Source organism: Pecten maximus, chromosome 4 (genome assembly GCF_902652985.1).
Source record: "Pecten maximus chromosome 4, xPecMax1.1, whole genome shotgun sequence".
Classification (NCBI taxonomy): domain Eukaryota; kingdom Metazoa; phylum Mollusca; class Bivalvia; order Pectinida; family Pectinidae; genus Pecten; species Pecten maximus.
Genome location: NC_047018.1, coordinates 46,511,399 through 46,531,466, shown reverse-complemented (window position 1 = coordinate 46,531,466; position 20,068 = coordinate 46,511,399).

The window sequence follows — 20,068 nt, the reverse complement described above, 5'->3', positions numbered from 1 at the left end:
TAAAAGATATTTTCTGATTAATCAAGATGGTTATGTAACTTTTATAAGACCAGTAACATGCCGGGATGAAGTGCTTCAAACATTGTTGAAAAAATAACCTCATGTCAAGTCTGTCAAATTGTCGAATGTGCTAGGTGGAATGTGATAAATTATTAAATCGACCTCTTCTCTAAACCCCGAGGCCTAAACTCAACAAAAAGATATGTTTTGTCCCATATAAACGACATTGCCTCACTTATAATATTGCACCTGTAAAGTGTATCAACATCGTAAGAGACTTCTGTTCAAAACAAAACATGGGTGATGATATTTGGACAAATGAAGGACTGTCGAATGTTTCCATATTATTGACATTGATTTTTTTTCAAAATAACATCGTTCAAATGTGTATTTTTTCTGAATGGTTTAATTACCAATAACTTATTTCAGTTTTTTGATTTCCCTTTGAAGAAAAGATAATACTCTTTGGAGTGATTAAATTTCAAGAAGGTCATCAGGAGACCTTTACTAATATTTCAATGCCGATTTAAGACACACAGTTAATCTCTGTATTTGTTACAAAGACATTAATAATTTCTTCTTACTAATGGTTTTGTTTTGAGGAAATTATTAAGTTATTTTTAGAGTGCAGTTTTTTATGACTTTTTTGACAACAAGTATGCTGTTTTAGGCACAACAGATAAGGAAAAGGGTGAACTGACATTGTTTTTGTTTTTTTTTTGTAGTTAAGCTAGCTAAAGGTATCTGCCAATTGTTTCGGTTCTGATGACAACATGCGTGGCACCCGTTATAAGTTTCTTGTCGTGTATCCATTGTTTGAGTAATATCAACGTGGCATTATGTTATCTGTTATCGGCAAATTGAAAAAAAATGAATATCCTATTGATTATGATGATGGCTGTGCAGTACATTTGTGTATTGATAACAATCGAAGTAATTATATGAAATCAAATAAGAATTTAATACATCACAAAATCAGAAGCATTATTATAAACGCACTTTCCGGTCCTAAATCAAAAGTTGTATATCATCTAAGCTTGTAGTTTGCACTACCTGTTGTTTAAATATTATACACAGACCAGGAAATGTAGTATATAAATTATAAACCCTCTTATAAACGAAACAATCCCTCATCGGGGTCCGGCTAAATACCTTTGTTTTCAAGACAATGTACTGCATCATTTGTTTTGACAATTTTGGCGAATCGTCGGAAATAGTCAGCTGCCAGTCAGTCGCAAAGAAGCAAAGATGTAGATGAATATTTGCTCTTACTATGATACAAATGATAAAAGCATTGGTCTACGATTACCTGAATTATTTCAGCAGATTATATACTTCCGTCTCTAAAAACCCCACAAATATTCCGCCATTTTGTTAACATTTTCGGGGATGAGCCTAGTAACGACATCTGATACGGAGCCCAGACTGGAATAACGGTACGGAAAGAGTTAATTTATATAAGAAAGTGACCATTCTATAAAATATTTGTAATAGACCCATGCCCTATTTGTATAGGTAATAGGCACGGACCATTCCTTGTGTGTATTGATAATGGACACGGACCATTCCCTGTGTTGATTTGTAATGGAAACGGACAATTCCCTGTGTATATTAGTTCAAACTTAATATTCTCTTGAACACTTATAGGAAACTTATCGAACGATCGGGTACATATAATGATGTAATGAGTACCAATTTATCCCCTCGCATACACATCTCTTTATTTTTAATCCACGCATTACTTGAAATGTTACGATACTCCCTTTAAGGCATAACTTGATATAATAAGTTTAAAAATTATAGATCGAATGCGTTTAATTTTAAATAGGAAAGTCCATTTCATCAAATCTGAAAGAAATCTTTTAGAATCTTTAAGTTAGTACTTCCCTAGTGGTCCCGAAATACTATTAGACAACAAGTGTCAATCTTTCAATCGTAGAAAGACGTATGCTTATGGTCCATCTTGTTCATTTATCTTTTTTAAAGCAGAGTGAACTCAAGCGCATATTTCACAGTCTAAGAAACTGCTGATTTGATTACTTTAGGTGATTCTTGCTCAACTGTAACAAACCAATCAATATATATATTGGTACTAGACACGGACAATTCCCTATGTGTATCAGTTTAAAACAAGGACTGTTCAATGCGTATATTGGTAATAGCCACGGACCATTCCCTGTGTGTATTGGTAACAGGCATGGGCCATTCAATGCGTAAATTGGTACCAGACACGGAACATTACTTGTGAATATTGGTAATATACCCAAATCATTTTTTCTTGCATATTTGTAATAGACAAAAAACATTCCCCATGTATATTGGAAATAGACATGGACAATTCCCTATATGTATTGATAGCAGACATGGACCATTCCCTGTGTACATTGAAATAGTCACGGACCATTCCCTGTGTATATTGGTAATAGACACGGACCAGTCCCTGTGTACATTGAAATAGACACGGACCACTCCCTGTGTTTATTGGTAATAGACACGGACCATTCCTTGTGTGTATTGGTAATAGACACGGACCATTCCCTGTGTGTATTGGTTAAAGACACAGACCATTCCCTGTGTGTATTGGTAATAGACACGGACCATTCCCTGTGTATATTGGTAATAGACACGGACCATTCCTTGTGTATGTTGGTAATAGACACGGACCATTCCTTGTGTATATTGGTAACAGACACGGACCATTCCCTGTGTGTATTGGTTAAAGAAACGGACCATTCCCTGTGTGTATTGGTAATACACACGAACCATTCCTTGTGTATATTGGTAATAGACACGGACCATTCCCTGTGTGTATTGGTTAAAGACACGGACCATTCCCTGTGTGTATTGGTAATAGTCACGGACCATTCCCTGTGTATATTGGTAATAGACACAGACCATTCCCTGTGTATATTGGTAATAGACACGGACCATTCCTTGTGTATGTTGGTAATAGACACGGATCATTCCCTGTGTATATTGGTAGTAGACACGGACCATTCCCTGTGTATATTGGTAATAGACACAGACCATTCCCTGTGTGTATTGGTAGTAGACACGGACCATTCCCTGTGTATATTGGTAATAGTCACGGACCATTCCCTGTGTGTATTGGTAATAGACACAGACCATTCCCTGTGTGTATTGGTTATAGACACGGACCATTCCCTGTGTATATTGGTAATAGACACGGACCATTCCCTGTGTATATTGGTAGTAGACACGGACCATTCCCTGTGTATATTGGTTATAGTCACGGACCATTCCCTGTGTATATTGGTAATAGTCACGGACCATTCCCTGTGTGTATTGGTAATAGTCACGGACCATTCCCTGTGTATATTGGTAATAGTCACGGACCATTCCCTGTGTATATTGGTAATAGACACGGACCATTCCCTGTGTTTATTGGTTATAGTCACGGACCACTCCCTGTTTGAACATGATGTTAATAGATAACAACTGAACAAGAAGTGAACCAAAATGTGAAACGGTTCTTTTAGAATACATTTGTAAATGTATTAATTAATTTTCTTTTTCTAATGACATATCAAAAGAATGCATCATTAACTATATCTATCTTTGATACCAAATGCTTGTTTTGTCTTTAAGTTTTTGTATAGATTAAAATTTCCGAACTGATTTAATTAAGCAGTGATGTTATGAGCAATACCCGCAACTGATTTAGCTACGGAGTCAGTGGTACAAGGAATCCCTTGATTAATGAGTAATACCAGCAATACCACTATCTACTCACTTTTGTGTACGGCGCCATTCAGTAGGCAGCCATTGCTAAGTTACTCGTTAGGACAAGTCTTGCATTATATATATAATACGTTGTGGTGTATATATGTGCATGTGTAACGGCGTAAAGGTACAACGTGATGAACACTGTGTCATGGTATATTACATAGTCGTTTTGTAAAAGACAGTGGCAAGCAGTACACCCCCACCCCCTACATATATGTAAGCTCATCATTCCTTAACTTGTTGCTACCATTCTTGTTAAACGTAGTCAGAGCAACAGTCCTAAACTTCTTACTACCATACTTGTACAATTTACCAGGTCATCAGTCCTAAACTTGTTACTAGCATTGTAGTACAATTTAGTCAGGGGACCAGCCCTAATGCGGATTGCTAGCTCCAAAAATTGGACTGTTTGGAAGTGGTTGGCTGACATATTTGATGCTGAGATCAGTGATCCGTGGTTATCCCAACTAAGTTAATTCCGTTGGGTTTGCTGTAGTGTGGTATCCCACTGTTAATTTAATATATGCAATTATGTAGAGCGGTATTCAACAGACATTTTGTTTTTGTTTCAAGAGGGGAAAATTATTAGGTTAACGAGTTCCCATTTGTAATAATTGTTCTGCTAGTATTTCAATTACAGCATACACACCTGGTTCGTTTAAGTGATGTTATAATTATATGATACCTTTGAATTTGCAATCGAATTCACCAATGTCATTGTAGAAGTAACTGCGCCATTGTATTTCAAATATATCTTTAGTGCTGTTTATGAATTCAATAAAAGAAACAACCGAATATCGTATTACTAGCTCAAATAGTTGTTCAACTCTGCCTTCTTACAACCATTTATAGTACAATTTAGTCAGTGCTGAATTATGTTTACTCCAACAGAGCAATTAATGGAATGTAGATTTTTAAACCCCAGCGATGTTTCATTATCTTCATTCATACTTTCCTGTTTAAGCGCTCAGTTGTTCAACATTTTCATAACTAGACCTTCTTACAGACTATTAACAGAAGTTTTGCATTGCATTAAAGTTGTCCAAGTGAAATGAAAATTTAATAACCTGGGATCTTTAGTTGCATGTCTTCATTGACTGATGGGAATAAACCGGAAAATTCACAATTTAAAATATGGCTTACTTCATATCTGTGTAAACTCGTTAAACAAGCTATCTGTTACAACTACTGACTACAACTAGCGTTATACACAGTATACGAGGTATCGTGTTATAGAGCATGCCTAAAGCGAGGGGACAATACCACTGGAATGTGACCCGTAATTTAAATACAACCTCAAAAGTCGTATACACATGTAAGTGTGTACACATGTCAGTGATATACCCATTGGAATTAGTTCAAAGCCATCGGTACTTAACTCCCCTTGATTTGAAGATATTAACCTTGGAATGATATGCGTGGTACAGGTTATTTACATGTCGTATGTAATATTTGTATATAATATCATGTATGTTCATGTTGTACATGTCTGATGTTCCGATTGCAGACAAGAGCCTGGCAAAATGAAATGAAAAACAAATGTAACACTTTTTTTCATGGTACATTTTTTCACATCGTTGTGTACAATTGTACGGTAAAGAAAGATGTGAAAGCAGAGTTGAAATGAGACGGTCGCTTTTGTATCTTTTTGTACCAAAAAGCGGCCAAAACCAGCCACGGTACAGAAACATATGAAACGGCCCGACATAAAGGTTATTTGGTTTGACAAATGACTCCCAGATAAAGTTGTCATCACATAGCCTACCAATTAATATCCCGGGGTGTCTGACTACTGGATGATCCAATCGTCATGTATACTGATGTGGGCCAGCAGAATGGTCAGTTGTCTCTTTTAATTTTTAAATGACATTTTATTTTAAAAATAACGTCTTTTATAATTTTTCAAGAGACGAATTATCTGAACTTACATTGTCAATGTATCCAATCTGCCTCAACCTCCCCAGTACAAGAAACTATAAATACCGATGAGGTCCGTTTTGTATTGATATTTTTCACTAGTGACAACCTTTTCTTTTTCTGATTTGAATAATCAAAACCCTGCATACAAACGACAATGGAAAAAAGTTAAAAGCTGATCAGGTATATATTGCTATAACAATGTAACAACCATAATATCTAACAGCATTTTCAATACGTCGGGCAGTTGCCAGGTACTGACCGTAGGCCGGTGGGTTTTCTCCGGGTACTCCGGCTTTCCGCCACCTCCAAACCTTGCACAACCTTAAATGACACTGGCTGTTAATAAGGACGTTAAACAAAAATAAAACAAACCAAAAGCATCTTAAATAATACCAAATGTATTTCACTCGTGTGGCTAATATTCTGATATTTTCACGATTGCGCAAATATCGAAATATTATCCCCACTCGTTAAATATAGTTGGTTTCACTGAAGACACTGTTAGATACCATCTATGTCTCTAAAATAGAAATGACGACATTATACAGGTTTAGTTTGATAATTGTTAGCCACAAGGTGCACCCCAAAACATACACTATAGTTTCGACTCGATTTGTGTCCTCAGAAGTGATTAATACACTTTGCGGCTTGTTGTGACGGTATTATCAAACCTATCAGGGTTAGCACTGGTCATCGTGTTGGATAACGACATTCTGATGTTCTGTTGGTTCAGTTTTTCACATCTTTTTGTACCACGGAAACTTTTTATTCCATGGTACACTATTGTTTTTACTTCTTTTGGTATCAAAGAATGTACAAAAAGAAATGAAACAAGTTGCTTTCTTAAAAAAAGAAAGCAATAGGTGAACACTGAAATGTGTGTATATGACTATACTACCTGGTATTGATGATAGATATTCGTTAGTTATCTACCTTGGGAGCAGTTACTAATTGTTATATCATTGTGTTGTAAAATTACATTGTTTTCTCAAAAATTACTGATGTTACTCTCTAAAGCAAATAAATAACGTCCCAAACAATCACTACCTACTCCCAAGAAAGACAACAGCTGTGTAATGAAAGAAATGAATGTCATTTTGTGTTATAGTGTTTTTCTCTTTACTTTTTCGACTGTTTATTGTCCACAATGCCTTATTTTGACATCTGACATTTGTTGTGAAGCATTTCAGCTTTCCAAACAACCGCTATGTAATTTTATTAATTGTATATATGAAAAGATGACTAAATCCAACATACTTTACTTTTTCCCCTTTGTTTGAAAAAATACAAAAAATACACAGTATTTGCTAATCAACTGCGGAAGTGGGGATGTTGCACTCAATATTTGTACTTATTCTAATCCATATTTCTCTTGCACACCAATTCCACTACAGTGGTCCCCCTCAAAACATACTTTATCTCAATGGGAACAACTTCCATGACCCTTGCAAACATTTTTTCTCTGTCAAACTCAATGGCACTATCTTCGTCTGCATTGTTAGTCATGGCCTAAAGGGCAATACACTTTTTTCAAATTATAAATTTGTCAATCAAGAAAATGGTTTACTTACAATCACGATCATTTTCGTTCAAATATTGTTTGATTATTTATTTGGCTGATAAATTTTGATTAGATCAGTAATTAAAATATGATTAATTAAATAAATCAGTTAAACGTAATGAATTAGTTCATGAATTATACAACACCAACTGTCTTTCAATATAAACTAAGCTGACAGTGCTTTACAGTATATGTATGATTGGTCCTTTAAATCCCACGTTGCTGCAGGCGTGAAATGTCCGACCAACTTCAGATAACACAGTTCTGCAATATAAACTAAGTTGACAGTGCTTTACATTAAATGTATAATTGGTCCTTTTAAATCCAACGTTGCTGCAGGCGTCAAATGTCCAGCCAGCTGCAGATAACAGGTACCGCCTTGGTATTTAGGAATTGTGTTTAATTCCCCTAACTCAGGTGTTCACCCAAAAAGTGTTACGCGGTATATAACTTTTTACATCATTTTGCCGGCTGATACCGGCTATCTGTACATAAACATCTGAATGTAAGCTGTAGTTCTTCCTAAATTGTTTATAATCTTTCTGTAACGCATATAGTACAAAATGATTTGAATTTTAACAATTTTTTATACCATTGTATACACTTGTCTATGGTACAAAAAGATGTGAAAAAACTGTACCACTGAACAAAGTGTTACAGTTTGTTCACATCTTTTTGCCAGGCTCTTGGCCGCCATCTTATGATGTTAATAAAAATTTGAAAGGATACTTTCTTTTTTATCAGAAATTATTACATCGGAAAAAAATGGTTTAACATGCAGTTGTGGATAAAACCAAACATTACCGAGTACATGGTTTTGATTTTGGTTTAAGTTTTATTTGTTTAACGTCTTATTTAAGGACGACCTCCCGTATTTGTGATATGCATGCGTGTGGTGAGTGCGTATCTGTGTTTTGGGAGGCGACGGTATTTACGTGTTAAGTCTCCTTGTGATAAACCCAAACGTTTGCTGATTGTTAGTGTTACCTCACTGAAGCATACTGCCGAAAACACCCAGCAGGATACCTCACCTGGTCACATTATACTGACAAACAAGTTGTCCCGCTCTCAAAATTCTGAGTGCTAAGCAGAAATAGCAACTACAGTTTTTAAAGACGCTGGTATATCTCGGCTAGGTAACAGAACCCAAAGCCTTCCTCACAGGGGCGAATGTTCAACTGAAGACCAGCATACGACGAGGCTTCAGTATGTTGTTCGATGCGGAAGTCACTAACTGCTACAAGGAGACCCCTCCTCAATATGACACTTTTGTTTGGTTGCTAGATATTTTAGTAAACAAAGTGAAGTATATGAGCTAATTCTAAATGAGTTGGCTTAAAATATGGTGATGAGATTGTGACGTTTATATATTGAAGATCCTCCAATGATTTTTGCCTTGATCCATCATCAAATTAAAATAACGATGTATCTATCTGTAGTTATTTAGTACGAAAATCGGTTTTTTGTTTGTATTTAATGTATTTTTATTTAAGGCCGTATACGTTTGTTATATCCGACTGTGTTTCCTCAATTGGCATAGGCAGTGTTAAAAGGTCATGTGACCACACTGTAAAACATTGTAAACAGTGAGATATTATCTCATTTTTAAATTAACATAAATTGTTCTCCTTCGCTTCCATTCGAATGAAAGTTTATTTGAGGTGTTTGACTAACGAGGTCTATATCTTTACATTTTCTTTTGTATTTTACATATGTTGTTTGCTGATTATGGTAGTACATACACAATTAACTTGTTTTATAATCATTATTGTTACAATTTTTTTATATTGAACATCAGTTTTGCTTTTATATGCCTTAAAAGTAAATGTATATTGTCGATGTTTTCCTCTGTAATAATTTAGCATATATATTGATTATTAATATCTAATATATAATACCAGTGTGTTGTTTGATATGGTTCACATGCTTAACACTAGTGTATAAATGTATACATATATAATCAGAAGATGAAATAGAATAAAAATCGTCGTTAAATGATATAAATAATTTGTTGTGATCAGTACAATGTATTTACTTGCAATTTAAGTTAAAATAATATGCGCTTAACTTGATAAACTTACTATGCTGTTCTTTATTGTCTTTACCTCATTCTATAAATCCAAATCCTTAAGCTATGTTAAGTGACAAACTGTCTGATGTAACTTTGTTTGACCGGTTCCATTGGAAAATTTGTAAACGTATACAACCGGTAGGTTATCACTGCAATGCTTAAACATATTGCATCCAATGTTGTATTCCTTATGATTAATGGCGATGAACATCATCGACAATCATCATTTTCAAGATGTGAAAAAATATCTGAAAGTGATAAAGAACGGAGTCAAAGTAGAATTCAGTGAGGATAATTTAGAACGGAAAGGGAACCCATCATCACACCAACTCATGCATGGAAGTGGGATGGAACTGTATAGTCCTTTTAAATCACTTATTTGTCATAAACTACACGTCGTCCGCTGTAAAGACACAGTGTTATTGTGCTACAGGTAGTGAGCAGGGGGAGTGGATGGCATGTTCACTTTAATACGTAGAAGATCATTTGCTCATACGACTTTATTTACATTCTAAGTGCTGATTCTTGTCTATATACTTGTATACATAACAATGGACATGTCTAGCTTGTGTTTGTAAGCCAATGATAACAAAGCGGGGAGGAGCCTGAAGACTGGTGCCCGTCAACTGGCGTAAATAAACAGGTAGCCGTGAGGCTTTTCAACACCAATCACCTCCGCTCGAGTTGATCCGGCAGTAATATATAGATTGCAGACATGGTAGTTAAAACGTGCTTAAACGTGGTAAACAATAACACTGGAATGTGACCGGTAATTTAAAGTGCAGCCACACTCGTCATACACATGTAGCTGTGTACACTTTTTGGTTTATTTTAGAGTTATTTCATTCCATTCCCTAGCTAGTGGTTCTCTATTTCATTGTTGGCTCTTGGGAGCTTCAAACTAGTTGAGTAATAGAGATAGCACTCAAACGCTATTTTTTTACACAGGCTTCAGCAAGTATCATATACGATATGCAAATTGCCTTTTTGGAGATCATGTTAAAGACACAGTAAATGTGTTTTTTGTTTTTTTTTGTATCTGAACCTTGGTGTATCAACCAAAACGTTAACACTTATGATGTAGAACATGATTTGTGACTCCTGTGATAAATTTCGGATGCTGACGGAAACAAATATCACTACAGGAGTGGTCCAAGATGATAGAAATATTGGTGTTTCGTGATCGGCTTGCTAAAAACATGAAACGTATTACATTTTTTTTGTAAAATTAGCAGATATCATATCCAAAATTACAGCGAATAATTGTGTTATTGGTTTTGTATCTTATTTCCGACTGTGAGTAAACGAACATGAATTCAAACGTAATATCATTTTCTCTTACGAAAATAATCTCAACAAGCTTCCGTATGTTACAGTATGTATATATTACACAATTGATGAAATACTTGTTTGAGGTATGGGACTATATGTATATCTTCGGGTACAGACGGGCAGTATAGGTTGTTATCAATATATGGACACATAAACGGTAGTCCATTCCTCTTATTGCACTCTACGATTAGATATCAGTAGAGCACTGCGTATTGGCGAACTTTATTGATATATGTTATGAGTCAGAAAATCAATACCAAGCCCATAAACATTTTTTGCTGTGAAAAATAAACGTACAGTACATTATTTATCAATGTAAAATAATTTAGTAAGCTATACATGATATATTGAATTACCATGGCAACCCATACGCTTTAATCTTTCAACGCATTTTTATAAGGAATACGTAGTTTTATGTGCATTGGACATGCCATGAATGGATATTTGTTTACAGATAAAAATAGTAGTATGAATGTATCACTATTTCTGGGTGATTTGGATGAATAATCTTACTTTAGATCTATCTATAGAGAAACGCATTGCATATTTGAACTGCATTGCTCTATACATGTTTAAAACTTAGGTTGTTTTTTTTATTGTGCTATCTGAATACTCATATCAGTAAGGTGGTTATTCTACAATCACATTTTTAATGTATTAAATATAACATAATTAACTACCATTAACAATTTCACAACGTAAATTATGCTGGCAATATAACGGGCTTTTGTTACCAGGATTTCGTTCAGAGTTAAAGTACTAAAGGATCATTTCTTGTGTATTTGACTAACCGACATTTTTTTCTTAGTAAACTTGCCGGTGGATGGTTAATGATGATTTAGCCTTTCCTCATGGAGCCTTTCTTCACATCTGTTTTGCTTGTTTATTGAACAAATGATAGTTTTGTACCACAGTTATAACATTTTGTCTGAGTAGGTGCATTTCCCGATCAGAGAATCGATTCCAGATATATATGATATATATATAGTTTTGAGTTTCTTCGTCCCATACAAAGAAAGAAAATAGTCTACGGAAAAAACTGTATAGATCTCTGATGACAGAAATTAACTGAACTGTAAAACAATAACACTTTCAAAATATAAATGAGAGTAGATATATCAATATAAAAACGCAAACTACTCAAACAGCAATATGACTAATATCAGCTATGTCTGATTTATAAATACGTAAAAATCACACATAAAAATGCAACAAGCTAACTGGAGTAAACGTTATAGGGCACCAACAGATGGTATAATTGATATCTAATATCAGTTGTCTTTCGAGGATTTTTCTGTATCCAGTTTCCTTCATTTTTCTGATCCCGCGGTTGAAGCCAATAGGCATCCTACTTTATTGCAATATTGTGTTTAATAAAACCCGACCATAATTTGTATATCCTGTTTTGTTTTGCTGGATTTCTATTGATAATAAAAATAATTTCGTTAAAATGATTCAATCCATCATATGAAGGCCATACTTCTGTTACACGTTGTGTTTACAGTTTAATCTAAGATCGTTAGAGTTCTGTCCCTTAGCTGATTAGATGTATTTTAGAGTTACTTCCCGTCGGGACCCTCTGACCCTGGCCAGATGGCGCTTAGATTGCCACCCGATATATATCCGGGCTGGATTTCGACTGTCTCATACAAAACCAAAACTGAAAGTTTTTTTGCTTATATTCTCATCAATAGCTGTTTTCTGGTAAATAAAATATAATACACATTGCTATATCATATTAAATTTATCAAACTCGTTAAACAATATGATATCCAACGAATCTTAAGCAAATTATTGAACTCGTTTAATAAATCTCATGACATAGCCACTCATGTAATATCCTCTATATAATGATTGAAGGGTTTCCAGTATTGTGATTAAATGTTTCAGGTCAACAATATTCTGCGCCACGTAACGCCTGTCCTTGGATACGAAAGCTAGCAACAGGCAGAGGATCTTTATTCGTGTACTACGTTGTATTTTGACAGCATGTACAGGAAATAAGGAGCACTTACTATATTTCCTGTTTGTTGACAGTGGACAATAAATCTATATATAGGTCTGTCATCTGTTGATTCCTTCAATATGTCAGCCTCTTGAACGTATAAATCAGAAAAAAAAGGAAATGTTAAATATCAATACTTGAAGTACTTGTCCTTTAAATCAGATATGTTTGTAAAGTTGATACACATTGTAATTCTTTCTACAATATTGTGTAAAGCAAACGCGAACTTATTTTTGAAACAATACAACCAATCATAGCTCTGCTGTAATGTTCTTTACAGACGAGCTTCAGTACTAATGTACGAAATGTGACAGCAGGATAATTCTGCATTAATGTAATAATATTGATTTTGGACATGTAATTCGGTATATGACTCTGATGACATTATTATAGCAGGTCAAAGTCTTCGATATACCTAGACAGTAATGCTACGTATTTTGTGACTAGTCCCCAGACCCGAGGGAGGATTGTCATTTCATATTCCACCATATCTTATCATTTGTATACAGTTTTCCAAAGGTTGGCATCACTGACGAGTCCTAGAATCATCAGTTTGATATTACAGTGATTGAATAATAGGATGCCAGCTTATCTGTGTTTGTCAGTCTCGCACATCTGTAGACGTATTATCGGTCTTAAGCAAAACATTTTTGAAATATCAAACAATTTGACTCATTTTGGCACCGCCCCTTAGCCCCCCGGGGGAGGGGATACTATAGTTTCCTATATTGTTAGACCTTTGTCACAGGAAATTTCATCAAAAATAGTAAACGAGTTCTAACAAGAAGTCGTGAACATTTTAACTGAGAACCGACGATGGACGAAGCCGGATTAGAAAAGGTCACTGTGCTTCGTACATGTAACCTTAGATCAATTAAAACAAATGTTATCATACCGCCGGCTGTAGACACATGCGTGATTACAGTACTGATGGTGTCCGTTCTGATGCCAACAATATTGATATGGAAAATATTTCTAGATGTACAGGCGTCTGTTTCTGGTAAATATTCATAGATAAAAGTAGCAGCCTGTAACCCAACCATATCTTTAAATACAAACCAGATTCCAATCCCTCCTATCGCTCTGGGAAAGATTGACCAGATGCAGGCGTCTTCGGTTCATTATGTTTGGATGTTTATGTAAGATCGGCGACAAAACGAAATAAGTCACATTTGATATTTATTTGAATGCCCGATGTCCCAACCTGCTGTCAAATACATAAAGTATGCTCACAAGTTTGTTGAACAGATGTTATGCGCGCAGTCCATGGGGATTGTCTAAACTAAAGTATCGGCGTGCATGTGTAAGTCTTGATCGGTATATCTGCCTTCTTTTGCTTGGCGGCGCGAGATGAAGCGCCACACATTCGACTGTCAAACCAATATACCTAGAGCTCATTAGCAATTTCACTACCTATCAGGACGGTCTGATGTCCACCACTTTAATTATTCGACGCATGGCTTGTCTCTATTATTCCTTTTCTATTGTGTACAATCCTTTTGCCACTACAAACCATAAGTGTAACAAAATTACTCTGACATCAGTTCAGCCTGAATGAATGTGTTATGTGTGTATCAAATTGGGCCTATAAGGTCATCCCTTCTACATGAGCTTGAACAATTCAGGAGCAATTATTAACCCCACACTGACCACTGCCGGGATATAAATAGCAAGCTCTACGTCATAAACAGGCTGTAGGAATGACCAGGTGCTGCTGAGGAAGTCTCCCTTCCTTCTCATCCGGGACCCGAAACCCATGGGACTCTGTTCACTTGTTCTGAGGATAACTAATTGCTATATATTAATAATATTAGCTAATTTGTGCAATAATTGAGATTATTTGATATGATAAATATTGCAAAAAATAACCCACTATCCTCGCCCGTTCTGTCCAACCCCGCTTCGCCAAGTACATATATCATGTGCTGCCTCAGTTTGAGGTTTGAAAAGGTGAACGCAATTTCCGGCATGTCGCGCGTTTCAATCATTGATGTATTTATACATAACTGTTTTAAGAAATGAGTGCCTCTATACATTATCAAATAAAATTAATAATTTATGTTGTCAATAACATCAATGTTTTATTAATCATGATTTTTCTTTTGTTAATGACCTTTTAATTTATCAGATAAATCGAGTGGTTACATCCACAAAAATATGCGTTAATTCACAAAATTCAGCTACAAAATAATAAAAGAAACCAAAACAAGAGGCAGATATAGTCTCTACAGCATACACTTGTCAGGTATTATGCCCAAAAAATTAAGAACAGCTGTACAACGGAGTTGATGACATAAATTATAAAATCTTATTTGTTTACCTTATATAATGCTTGTCCCTTTAAATTCAGTTTTTTAATGCGATTTTCTCTGGAAAATTATACTTGCGATGTATGTCCAAGACCTTGACCAGTATTTCACTAAGTTAAGTTTAGTGAGGATTGCAATCTTTTATTAAATTTACAGAGTAAAAAATAACATCTTTTGGCCAGTTTCGATCGTTTAATCATATTTACATAGTGCATCCACATTTTAGATATGAAAAGTATAGAGTGCATATAAAGCATCGGGTCTGGAGTCAACCAAGAAATCCAGTGGCTCGGCTCGTCCATTACCTTGTGTACATAATAACTGGCATGTCAAGCTTATAATAGTTAACCAATGATAACAGACTAGGGGAGGAGTCTAAAGCCAGGTAACCGTCAACTAGTGTAAATAAAGACCGACCGATAAAAGGTAAAACACAGGCAGCCGTGAGGCTTGTCATAACCGATTACTTCCGCGCGGGTTGCGCCGGCAGTAGCATATATATTACAAAGAGGGTAAATAAAACGAGCCTACACTCGGGAAATGATAGCACTGGAATGTGACCCGTGACCTCGTAAAGTTAAGAGTTATTTCCCTTCGTTCAAGCGTTTGGATACATGTTTAAATTCTATTGCCTACATTTCCTTTCTTTTTGGTCCCGGGAACCATTTGGGGAGTACATATATCACTAAAACGTTGGGTTTTTTTTACACAGATTATACAAAAGTGTTGCAAATACGCGATATGAAAGTTCCTGTTTTACGAGAGGATGTCTAAATACAAATTTTATGTTAAAAATGATATAAGTATCTGATCCTTGGTGTTTATATAGATATAGATTAGTCAAAACGTTAAAATAGTTAATATAGGAAAGGTTTGCTGAGTTGAGGAAACGTATTGGATTTGATTTAAAATAATCAGTTATCATTTCTTAAATCTCAGGAAATAATCGTCTTCTTTAATTGGCATTTTATTTCTGATTGTAAATAAAACAACATTAATGAATACAATTAATTAAATCTGTTTTTGCAATTATTGTTTGTGGCATGGGACAATGTAAATATCCTCAGTTACAGACGGCCAATATTCTATAGGCTGTTACCAACATATGGACATATCAACGGCAGTCAATCATTCCACTTGTGCTCTGAGACTAGATATCACTAAGGCACTGAGAATATGTCAACTGTTTTGTTATTTTATTTGAGATCGTTTCACCTTTCTATGGCGCATCAGCAAATCGCTACAAAGCTTTTGCTGTTTTTTTACAGATCATTACAAAATAGATTTGAAATTATGTGGTCAGGGCATCGTTATTGGAAACCAATTTGGTTCAAATATATTTCTTAATCTACAAAAAAATGTTATCAGTTTGAATTGCTATAAGTATGTTTTTTTACTATGAATATTAAAAGCAATTAAATAAATAATAAATGTATTTCGTCCATATGTATATACGTATGTGTTGTGAAAAATAACCATACATTACATTATCATTTTGTAGAAATATATACACTATATACATGATACCTTAGATTCCCAGGTAAACTCTTTACGTTATTCTTTAAACTTCTTGTTATTAGGAATATGATTGGTCGGATATAATACACAGCTTTCTTCCATTATATAAAATGGCTAACCCATGTGCCATGTTTATAAATATTTATCTTTCCTTTATTTGGTCTGTGGCATAGTGTTTTTATATCTGCACATTTAAATATTCATTTGTTTACAGGCAAATACTAAAAATGAGGGACACATTTAATATGATAATATTAAGATTTTTTCTCTTAAATTTTGAATTATGATTTTTATTTTTTTTAAATAGTAATGAGATGGCACAGCATTAATGCTTATTTCATTACCCCTTTTAAAATTTCAGAAGATAAGAATTCACCAGTTTCATTTTAAGTACCTTAATGTTTAATAGAAATGACCGGTGTAATATATATGGCACTCAGTTAAAAAATAAGAGGCTTAAGGTATTGTAGCTACCTGTGATCGTAACATAGTTATCTAAAGGCTCTAGGAAAGCTATGTTAGGCAATATATGGTTCTAAAATGGGTATCTTATTGCGCACACATAACTATCTTCGGGCTCAAACCTCGTAACCTAGGACCCTTACATTGTTATCCTACATAGATGTATATGTCAAAACAATGGTTAACCAAGTCAGAGCCATAAGAAAGCTATGTTAGTTCGCTAAGGTTACTACGTTATGGCCCTAGATTACTAATTTAGGGCCGTAATACAATATGTAAGGACCCTATATTACAAAGCAACGACCTAACATTATTATCCTAGTGCAAAAAGATAGCCGAATCACGACTGCAGCAAAAATAGCTTGAACTTTGAACCAGAAGCAAAACCGCCCTATCGATCGAGAACATGGTGTGAAGTAAACAACTAGTAATATGTATATGATGCTTAACAATTAAGGAAACATTTGATATAAAGTCTAAATTTTTAAACAGATCTGTCCATTTTCTATATATATATTGATACTACACTGCTATATCGCAGTGACCGTCAATGTATTGTATTTCATGTTATAATAAGGTTAATAACGATTTTTTGTGTCGATTGCAAATGTGATTATATTTAATGTCGACAGCGTTCACCTTCGGAAGGAACTACTCTTGCACCATTTCTAAATAATTATGTCATAGTAATTGACGAACAAGCCAGGTCTTTTATTTCTTTTAAATTGCATTTCTTTGTAGCAAGATTTTTAAATAGACATTATTTGTATATATATTATATGGAAATACTCGCATGATCTGCCATGTATATATATGTACACTGTAGGGTCATTTAAAAAAAAAAACACGCCTCCTTTAGTAAGAAGGGCCATTATGAATTCCCCATCAAAGTACTATCGTTTACAAGGGCCTTACAGACGTCGATAAATCATATCAGTTGAGGAAGGAAAATTGAACAAAACTTACTATGATTGACAGATATGTAATAAGCAAATTCCTTGTGTATACAACAATAGTTGAATAGTCGAACAATTTGGGGTAGGGGAGTTGACACGAATATATCGTCATACAGAATGGGATATAGAGGTTATGATATGTCAGAAACAAAGACTGTGATATACATATGATGCTATACGGGCATGACTCAAGGTACATGAATGTTTATTTTTTTGTAATGATATAAAGGTACACAACGGGGAACATATGTAATGATGATGTAAGGGCAAAGTCAAATATATCCGGTAATGATATAGTGATTACACACACTGAAATATATACGTAATTGGTATAGAGGATAATAATTATATACGGTGATTATATAGAGGACACACATACTGATATATCATTTATAATAACTTATGGATACCGTGTGGTGTTAATCTGTATATGATACATGCATAATTATGATTTATATAATTCATCTTTAGTTACTTGAACCGTTCAATTTTTTTTCCTGACAGATTGCTAGACTGTAACGTTAAGATAGCCTAAATACAAAAAATGGCCAATGACTCGCTCAGTATCGTGTAGTTAAATAGCGCCATGGTTTACCTCTTAATCATTTAAAATACATTTCTACATTACTACTTTATCGTGCACCATAAACTATGAAATGTATTCTTTGCAACTTTGATGCGGTATACACAGGTAGAAATGTGTTCATTTCTTGAAAGCGGGAAATAGCAATTCATCCGTGTCGCAACATATATTGAAATCAAGGTATATTCTATGGATATTTTTCATGCAACGCTGAATATACCTTACTTTAGTTTAGTTGTAGATTTTTATGTATAACGTACACATTGCCAGTAACACTGAAACGTTTTTATTTTTTGAAGTGAAAATGTGGACATTGCAGACATCAACGCAGCATGAGAATAAATGATATTCGATGAGTTTTTAGAAGAAATCTTGATTATGTTATAAAATATATCGAGGTTTTTATTTGTTTCTATGACATTTAATTTACCCACCACGATGTTATCTTTCATGAACCGCATATTAAATAGATACTCATGGAAAATGGTTATGCCTTAAACGAACAATAAAATATATATTGAAATATCCGTTTATTTACCTTTGATTCTGAGCAGTCATCCCACATTATCATAAAAATATTTTTTTGCAGGCCTATAATCATATTAATATTTAAATAGCTTACTTTCTTGTTCAACCATTTATATATCGGACCTATGAATTCTTTCTCTATTTTCAATGTTGCAGTAGTACAGATTCGACATCATTGTTCTGTCTTTTGTATTAAGGTCAGGATCGAGGGTAGATTTCTAATGGGTTGGCTTTTGACCGATATTGTTAGCTTGAAGGTATGATCGAATTGCTCCTAATATACAATACACAGTGTCTCTCTAATCTATGATATTCTGCTCACTTCCGTTCCTTTATTACTTAGAATTGTTTGTCCTATTGAAGACCGATGCCATTAAACAAACTGGTTCTATTCTGACAGATATTTTGACATTTGATACACTGATTACGTTGCCATTGCATTCATCGCTGATACAAGTGACAAAGCTCTACAGTCAAACACACACTATGTAATGATTGGCTGCAAAGTTGTGCCGTTTATATTGAATGTAAATGTCTTAAAAGTAATTAATTTGTATTTAAATTTCCATTCTATTTATTGTTAACATCAGATTTGATTTTATTTAGACTTGATCAGTTTATCAATTTATTCCTTAGCGATGTCTCGCTCCTTAAAATAGCAGACATGTTGATGGTTCCCAGTCACAGCAGTCATATATTTACAATTCTACCACAATACGCTGTGTTTTTTCACTCTCAAGCCATTGCATAAATGTGCCGACTGTTGGATAAATATATGTTATATACCACTAGTGGTATATGACCTTCCGGTATTTTGATTGATCAATAATTCGAAGTTTGACCAGAGCTGCAATTATTATTGACGTCATCAATAATCGAATGACATCGTATCCCTCGGTCCCGACGACACCGGTACACTTTATTTGCACACGCGAAATTTTACTTGACCACGATTTCCTTTGATTCAAGCCGATACTATTGGGGTAGAAACAGGTCACACGACTCGTGATTGTTGGATATGGAAGTAATTTCACATTCGTAGGTTATTTTTTAAAACTTGCAAAAGACACTCGCTT